Raw genomic sequence first — 8,737 nt, forward strand, 5'->3', positions numbered from 1 at the left:
AAAAGGTCACAGTGACTAGCCTTTTCCTGGCTTCAAATGAGAAACAGAACTTTTTCCTGTAGAAGAAACCTAGCCTAACCCTCAGCTTTTTAAGCAGATTAGTGACCTGAAGTTTAAAAGTAAGACAATCATCAAGCCAGATACCAAGGTATTTGTAACAGGCAACAACTTCAAGAAAATGCAATGTAATGTAATGTAACTGAGACAACAGAGCTGGATAATTGATACAATGCACTTTAAAAGGCTATTGTATATTTAAATTAGACTTGTAAATGGTCAATGAGGGCAGATATCTTAAAAGAATAGGCAAACTTTCACAATAGCTTTGCATTGAATAATAAAGTTAGAGACTGTTGTTTTATAAAATCAAGTGAGTTTGTAGCTTTGTCTTTCATTGTCATGTGGCATAATATTTGTTTATAATTTAATTGTAGTATAGGCCAACATTTATATAAATTATAGTGGTTTAAGTAGTGAATGGTGATCTCAAAAATTATGCCAAGATGATTACTATATTATAAAAATATTTAAACTTGAGATAAATATAAAATAAAAAAGTTCGGTGTTTTGTAAGTAGTAGCTTTTTTCTACGCTTGTGTATCGACTCAATACTCTTTGGAATTACAATAAACCTTTGAGAACATTTGGACATTTTCATTGAAATTCTTTTTTTTCTTATTTTGTTGAAAAAATTGTGGGCAAACAGACATTCAGCAGGTCATATACATTTCTACCACAGTTTGTAATTTATAAATGTTGCTTCAATAAGTATGACAAGTGAACCAAGAGATTTGAGAGAAAGATTTAAAAACGTGAAAAATAAAGTGCATACAACATTCCATAGAACATAACATTTTACATCTTCTATGTCCATCAACAATTGAATTCAACAGCAATTGAATCGTAACTGCCGAAAAAGGCGTTATTTCCTGCCACGTAACGGCGCATGCGCATCGCTCAGCTAACCATTTGACGACGTGTACCCGTGTGTACAAGTATTCAGGCTTATCACCTCTGCTAGGTAACAAACAGCCATTTGAACATAAAAAGCCTTAACAGAGCATACCATTGGGAGGCGGCGCAGAGTGTGGAGATACCGGGAGGAGGCTCGGAGGGATACCACGTCCTCAGGGTGAGTTTTTTAGCTTCTACACACTGCTGTTAGCAGTTAACAGTTAGCTGTTAGCTTAGCCTCGGCTCAGAGGCGGAGGACTCCCTGATCTGTGTGTTGACGAGAGTCCGAGGATGACTGCAGGGGCCTCCGTCGTGAAACACAAACACAGTGTTATAAACAATGCACTCTTCGTTAGAGTTGTGTCGGAGTAATATATTTGTTATAGTTGTGTTTGTATGAATAGCTGCTTGTTCGCTAGTTAAATTGCTTAACAGAAGCTAACTGATGGAGGGGGGCTAGCCAAAGCTACGTATCAGCACTGAATGACAGCTGGCAAGCTGGTTTTGTTGGTGCATTCAATATCGGACATGTCCCACCCTGTGTACAGTGATTTGTCTCTTGTTTGCAAAAATGTAAACTACGAAGAATCGTGAAGCTAGCTAACAATGGACAGCTACATGTTAGTTGTCTTATTCCAGTAACAATCAGCTAATTTGAATGGTAACATTAGTAGCTAGATGCACATAGTCATAGCGGAATTGGTCCCATCCTGAAAGGAGCCGAGATCAAATATAACCGTTTTAGCTGCTATATACTGTAATGTACATTGAGCCAATGATAATCATGAGTTTCAAACCAAACCCTGATATATTTGTTTTCCAGCTCAGGTTGTACATGTTTATTTTGTATGTACAGAGTTATTGAATACTCTTCATGTTCAAGAAATGAAATGCAGAAAGTGACTGTAAAGCAGCAGCTAATTTTCTTTCACTTTTATTCAGGTTCAAGAGAACTCGCCTGGACACCCGCGCCGGACTGGAGCCTTTCTTTGACTTCATCGTACTCCATCAACGACACCAGACTGGTAGGGAAAACCTGCAAACTGTATCTTCTTAACAGGAGCAAATACAAGTGTTATGATAGTGAACTGCATGTGCCATGCCCCTGTGCTCTTCCTCAACCCCTCTGTCTACAGAACAAGGAACAATGATACCTTGAAAGACCTTCTGAAAGCCAGTGGTGGAGAAAACCAGTTAAGATGCTAGTTACTCTTCGAAGACTCTGGAGCTGCGGAGTCTACAGTCACCCCCAGCAACCTGTGGGGGGGCCAGGGCTTGCTTGGTGTCTCCATTATATTCTGCAGCTTTGAGGGAGCCATGAAAACGTTTGGCATGTGCTGGTAAGCAACCTCAAAGTCTATAGAGTGGTGCCATGATAACGTCTTTTTCTTAGGATGACCTGGAAATTAGCATCACAAGGCTACCTCAACAAAAGCAACCGGCTTTCTTTGAATTGTTTTTTGGAATATTGCAAAAAATAAGATCTAGAGCAGGCTCACTTTAGGACACTTAGATGTTTTGTTCAGCAGGATAATCTCTAAATATTAACACCATTTTTATAAAAGTATAATTACAATCGACAGATGTAAATATGTAACGTAATGCAAAAAACCACCGCTAAGCTAAAGGCAGCTCATTTCGGACGTGATAACATAGTAGTCTTATTTAGTCACTTGTTAGCAATCGCCATTTTAAGACATGTTATAAACTTTAGACATTTATGTATATTATGAGTGTAATATCTACCCACGTATTTTATGTTGTGGAAACAAAACATCTCTTAAGCTTGTTGTTTACCACATACCTCGGTCAATAAACATTGACTTTGAGACCAGCGAACCCGGAAGTCATTAAACCCGGTTTAAGGCTCATCCTACACCACTCTATAAATTGTAGTTCTTTGGTAGAATGCTAGTTGTTAACTTATTCTCCACCTGTCCAACAGGATGTAGAGCCTAACTCCCCGGCGGCCCTCGCCGGCTTGCGGCCGCACACTGACTACATCATTGGAGCCGACACTGTTATGAACGAGGTATTTTATCAGGCAACTGTCACGACTGCACATTCTCCACCTGATAATGATGGTGAATGTGTGTCTCCTAACGTTATCCACCTCCTCTGTGACTCTATCTGCAGTCAGAGGACTTGTTCTCGCTGATAGAAAGCCACGAGGGGAAAGGCCTGAAGCTCTACGTGTACAACACGGACACCGATAACTGCAGAGAGGTCATCATCACAACACCGAACAGTGCCTGGGGAGGAGAGGGCAGGTAACAGACGTTACACACTTTACCAATCCTTGTTGGACCTACAGGTTTAAAATGAAGTTATAGGTTTCTAATGGTTCATTGTTTAGCTCTCTGGTTCGCAACTTCACTTCCACTGGTTTCCAACTTTCACTTGTTGTTTTCGGTCGAGGCTGGTTTTCAATGGAAAAAGCTCTATAATGATTACATTTTATTTCACTTTATTGTCATTGCTTATGGGTAGATGCTACCAGATCTACTATAAGCCACCTGCTCAGCGTCAAACAGTAAATGGATATAAGAAGAGACTAGCTGGGGAGCATAATGGAGCATTTAGCAGCTAAAGAGACAGATATTTCCCTCAAGCAGTTTGTAGAGACCAAAAACAGAGTCAATATTGCTCAAAGTTAATTATAATGTTGCTTTTAAGATTCACCCACATTGACTTAACGGTTTCCTTGAGTCGTTTTGTACCCTAGTAGCGCTTTGGAGCTATTTCCTTTGAGTTTGTTTATCATGCGTAGTACACAAACACTCAATAAGGGTTACAGGATACACATTTCTGCCAATTGTTTTAACATTACTGCGCTATTTCATTCAGCAGTAACATGCTAAGATACAGAAGAAGAAGAAGTATGCTAGTAAACCCTGATTTTGTATTTTTAATAATACAAAGAAACGACTTTTACAACATTTTGTAAGGAAGTAAATGCATGGCAACCCATTTGATGGAGCACAGGGATATACACAGCATATTTTTAAAAAGTGATGATATGACAGTATTGTTTACACTGCCCCCAAGTGGTCATAAAGATTGTTATTGCAGGTTGGGGATTCAGTTTATCTGGCCAATTCTCTGGATGTAATTATTTCTGGAGTCTTTATAAACAGTCTGTGGTTTGGCACAGACACATGGCCACCCCATTTGAACCCCACCCACATAGTTCTGATTTCACAACACACTCAGGGGGAATTGTAACCTGACAGTTTGTTTACACGAACCATCTGAGAAGAAGCTGCCATTGGAAGGGGTTCTGGAAACTGAAGCCACTTTAAAAAAATAAATAATACTGGGCAGCTGATTGGATGCACCACCCTGCCAATGAAAGTCTTGCAGAAGCCAGTCGAAAAGTGGATGGGCCGCCCCTCCCTACAGGCCAATCACTCAGGCTGCATGGGGCCCCCGCCTCGCGCAGGGGGCCCCGCCCAGAGGGCCTCAGCTGCTCTGCACAGTTCTCCCGCTCAGTTCTCCACGAGAGTGAGAGGTGAGAAGGGGGAGCACGTCTGTAACCCGACACCGTTGCAATGAATCCACATCTGACCAATCACGGCTTTTGATACGGCCACTAGTGCAGGTGAAGAGATGTCGGTGAAAAGACAGTTTCAGTCCGGCACAAGCAAGAGGGGAAAAAAACAAAACATGAAGAAACTCGAGCATCACCCGAAGGTGGGTTATTGTATGAGTCAAATGTAACAACTTGCGAATGTTGTATAAGTCAAATTGCCAATTGCCATATTAAAACATCAGCTGCAATTCACGACATGAAGAAGGCAGTCTCTGCATAGCATATAGGCTAATGGAGATGCAGTTATTTCCATATTCTTTATTTAACATTCATTCAAGTATGTGATGCCTTTTATCTGCTAATGTACAGGAGGAAGAGAGATACACTGTCTGTCTATTGGCTTACATAACAGTAAAGTTTACAGCCTAAAAAACATGGAGCATTTTTTCCCCCTTTTATTCATTTTATGTCAATTTGCACATTTCATGGTGATGCTCAGCCTCTCCCCTTAACTCCTAACAGTCATCATCATGTCAACCACAACACAGAAATACTGAGAGCAATGTGTGCGTGGTTGTTGACACATTGCTGACAGAGGGAACTACGCTTAAATACAGATTTAAGAAATATCAGTTTTTGAGCATGTCATAAGCATGTCTTGACTATATTACAACATCTCATCTCACAATGTCGCTTGGGGCCCCAAATTGGCCCTGAGTGGATATCTCTGTGTCTCTTCACACACACCTTAACCCCCCCCCCCAATAGCTGCAGGTACCTAAACATCTCTGATTTGTCAGGATACTGGCTTGTCGGATACAAGAGCATGAAGATGGAGAAGATGGAGCAATCCTATTTCAATCTCAGAACAATTCAGAGCTATATTCAGTGGTCTGGAACCAGGCTAATCTAAAGTGTTTTTAAAAATATATTTTAGGGTTGTTAGATCAATTCTTAACTTTTGTTCCTCCATTTTCCAGCCTTGGATGTGGGATCGGCTACGGTTACCTGCACAGAATTCCTACAAGGCCTTTTGAGGAGGGGAAGAAGATCAGCTTTCCTGGAAACCCCCCCAGTGAGCCCCTCAGTCCACTGAAGGACGGATTCACTGAGGTCAGAACACACGAACACACACGCGATACATAATCAGGGTTGAACTCAACAATGGAACTCAAACCCTCAGTTTGGATAGGAAACATGCTCAAAGCAAAGAAGTATTAATGCCTCATGTATTCACCATTTGAATGTACCTACGTCTATGACATGAACATCATCTAGTCATTTAAACATTTGATTTGCAGATAACTGAAGCCATTTTATAAATGTAATTATTATTTATGGGAAATAAGGGGACTTTTTCTATTAAGTAATTTAAAGGAATTTGGTGTTTTTGGAAGAATTTAGTGATTTTCTGAAAAATGTGGTCTTTAAAAAAAAAAGTATTAAACATGAAGTCCTTTTTTAAATTTGTATTAGATGTGAAGTTGTGTGTTTCTTTAGACTCTGCTCACACTGTGAAGATGCAGGTTCCCTCAGTATGTAGCAGCAGAGCCGGAAGGAGAGCTATGGTGGTACATTGGGATGAGTGTGACCTTTTCCCTCCACTGCCTCCTTCAGGTGCAGCTCTCAGCAGTGACCCCCCCTCCTGCAGCCCCTTCTGCCCCCACAGGCCTTGGAGATTCACTGTCTGGCCTGTCAATCAGCACGGCCCCTCCCACATGCCCCGGGAGCTGCAGACAGGTATTCTCTTTTTTCACCCAAGAAATCGGTTATATGACGGTGTATTTACTCCACATATTTAAATCTAATGTGTTATTTGTACCCCCCCTCAGGGTTGCCTACAGTGCCTCTGCTCCCCACCCTCAGCCCACTCACTCCACTGAATCCCGCCGCCATCGGCTTCAACCCCGCCTCCGGCTTCAACCCCGCCTCCACGCTACCAGGTGGGTGATTTCCCAGACGTTTTCATTCCAAACACACGCCATCAGTCTGCTGAGTCAGCAAACCTTGCATAGCAAACATTTGGGAAAGCAGAGGCAGACACATAACAGCTCGCCCTCTCTCTCTCACTCTCTCTCTCTTACATGAGTGTGTACAGTACATGCCTTTCCAGAAAACATAGAAATGTCTGCCTCAACTGTATTAGACAGTACTAGGTCTCAACCGCTTCAAATGTCTAAACATAGCCTTTGTGTGAGTTCCTATCGGGTGCCTTGCAATATTTCTGTTTTGATTCCAGTTATTGATTTTGGTACCATGAACAGCTGTCAGCTGTCGGAATTCCCACCATCCATTTTTTTTAATAAGAGATTGTCCAAATCGGGTTAAATCACATTCACTCTAGTGGAATATTAAAACTTCTCTAATTTATTTTCCATTGTGGCTTCATTACAATACTAGAGTCGACTAACTGTAGTGTAAATATCATTCAAAATGAATGAATGTATAACAGCATTGTGTGTGTGTGTGTGTGTGTGTAGGTCTGATGCCCCTCCCAGCTGGCTTACCTCCGCTCCCTCACCTGCCCAACCTCAACCTGACACTGCCAGACCTCAGTGCCATGACCCTAGCAGGCACCTTACCAGTAGGAACCGGTAAATACAGCATCGCTATACCACAAAACAAAACGGGCATCAATATTTGCCCAAAAGATGTAGTATATAAATACCATGTTGTTTTATGTAGTGTGTATTACTGGTCACCCTCACTGATGCTTAATGTGAACATTATACATATAAAACCTAGCAGCGATGCGCTCACCTTCTCTCTTGTTTTCTCTTCTTTCTCCATCAGTCCCCTCTCTGGCTTCGCTCCCTTCCTTCAACTTCCCCGGCCTGGCCCCCTTACCCCTCCTCCCCCAGGCGATGCTCCCCCTCCTGCCCCCCCATCCCACAGCCTCCGTCACAGTCACGGCAGCGCCCGCCCCCGAGCCTGCCGCCGTCCCCACGGAAACAGCCTCCTCGAACACCACGGAATCAGCGCCTCCGACGGAAACAACGCTAACCTCATAACCTGGGAGAGACATCCCGCTTGCCATCAAACCAAAACACACACCCGGTTTCTCTCCCTCCGTCTGTCTCTGTATTTTTCTATTTATTTGGCCAAGAGGGACTCGCACAGGTGGGCACCCTCCAGGTTTGGGTGAGGAAGCGATGGAGGATGAGTGGATATGAAGAATGGAGGACGGCTGTGGACCAACATGTCTTTATGACCAGCACGTCACGGAGCTCGTCCACGCCCCAGAGGAGGACTCTAACAACACTCACACACACAACAAGGACTTCCCCCTTTCTGATCTGGCAAGCCGCTCTGTTTCACTCTTGTTTTTTTTATATATAAACAGTGTATGTTAACGGGGCTGGGTGATAGATTTACTGTATCTACATTATAAATTAACCTGCCACACCTAAATGAAACTGGACTAAAGTGGGTCTACAGGAGAAACGCACTGCTGTATGAAAACAGGGAAACCATTACTTTTTTGATCTCATCATCCAGCCCCGACATGTAACCTTTTATTAGTTAATAGGAGTCATAGGACCCCTGACCAATAGATCGATTTGATTGACATGTATACATTTCTGTTGGAAATTGCTGTATGAGTGTCTCCACCCAATGAATGAATGTGTATTATTTTGCACCACCTTTGTGTTCTGAAATTATTAGTCTGTCCCTTTGTATGTATAACTAGAACTCTATAGGTTCCGTTTTGACCACACCGGGAGGTAACAGCTTAAAGGAGGGGCGGGGCGAGGGTGTACACTTATAAAGCATGCTGCATTTTGTGTGTGATCAGTAGGGAGGGTGGGACATGGGGTGAGGAGGTGTTTATTTTGCAGTACTGTACGTCTCCTCCTGGCATGGCTGAACTGATAGGCAGGTGCAGTGATGCAGTACGACCACCAGGTGTCACTGTAACAGCTTACTGAAAACATCCACACTGTACAGCGCAGCAATAAAGCCAAATTAATTTTACATGATGCTTCCTGTGTCTTTATACATTCAGGGTTTCTTTTGCATACTCTGTAACAAATAAACAAACCAAAAACACAAAATGGTTCGTCGTAATTATTGAATATTGAGATAAAAAGGAAATAAAATAGCATCTTTGTGCACACTGAATATATTTTAACGTGAATTTTTCAGCTTAAAGTATAATTCTTGAGAAAATCCACCTTGAAAATGCCTTCAAATATCGTGAATCTGTATTAAGAATGAACAATGCGCTTCCTCATTCAACTCTTATTATAC

At 42.2% G+C, this 8,737-nt stretch overlaps 1 pseudogene; it reads left to right on the forward strand.

Moving 5' to 3' along the window:
• The first annotated feature begins 1,078 nt into the window (after window positions 1-1,078).
• Window positions 1,079-8,461, forward strand: LOC117462560 (Golgi reassembly-stacking protein 2-like; annotated as a pseudogene).
• Window positions 8,462-8,737: the final 276 nt, after the last annotated feature.

Source organism: Pseudochaenichthys georgianus, chromosome 17 (genome assembly GCF_902827115.2).
Source record: "Pseudochaenichthys georgianus chromosome 17, fPseGeo1.2, whole genome shotgun sequence".
NCBI lineage: Eukaryota > Metazoa > Chordata > Actinopteri > Perciformes > Channichthyidae > Pseudochaenichthys > Pseudochaenichthys georgianus.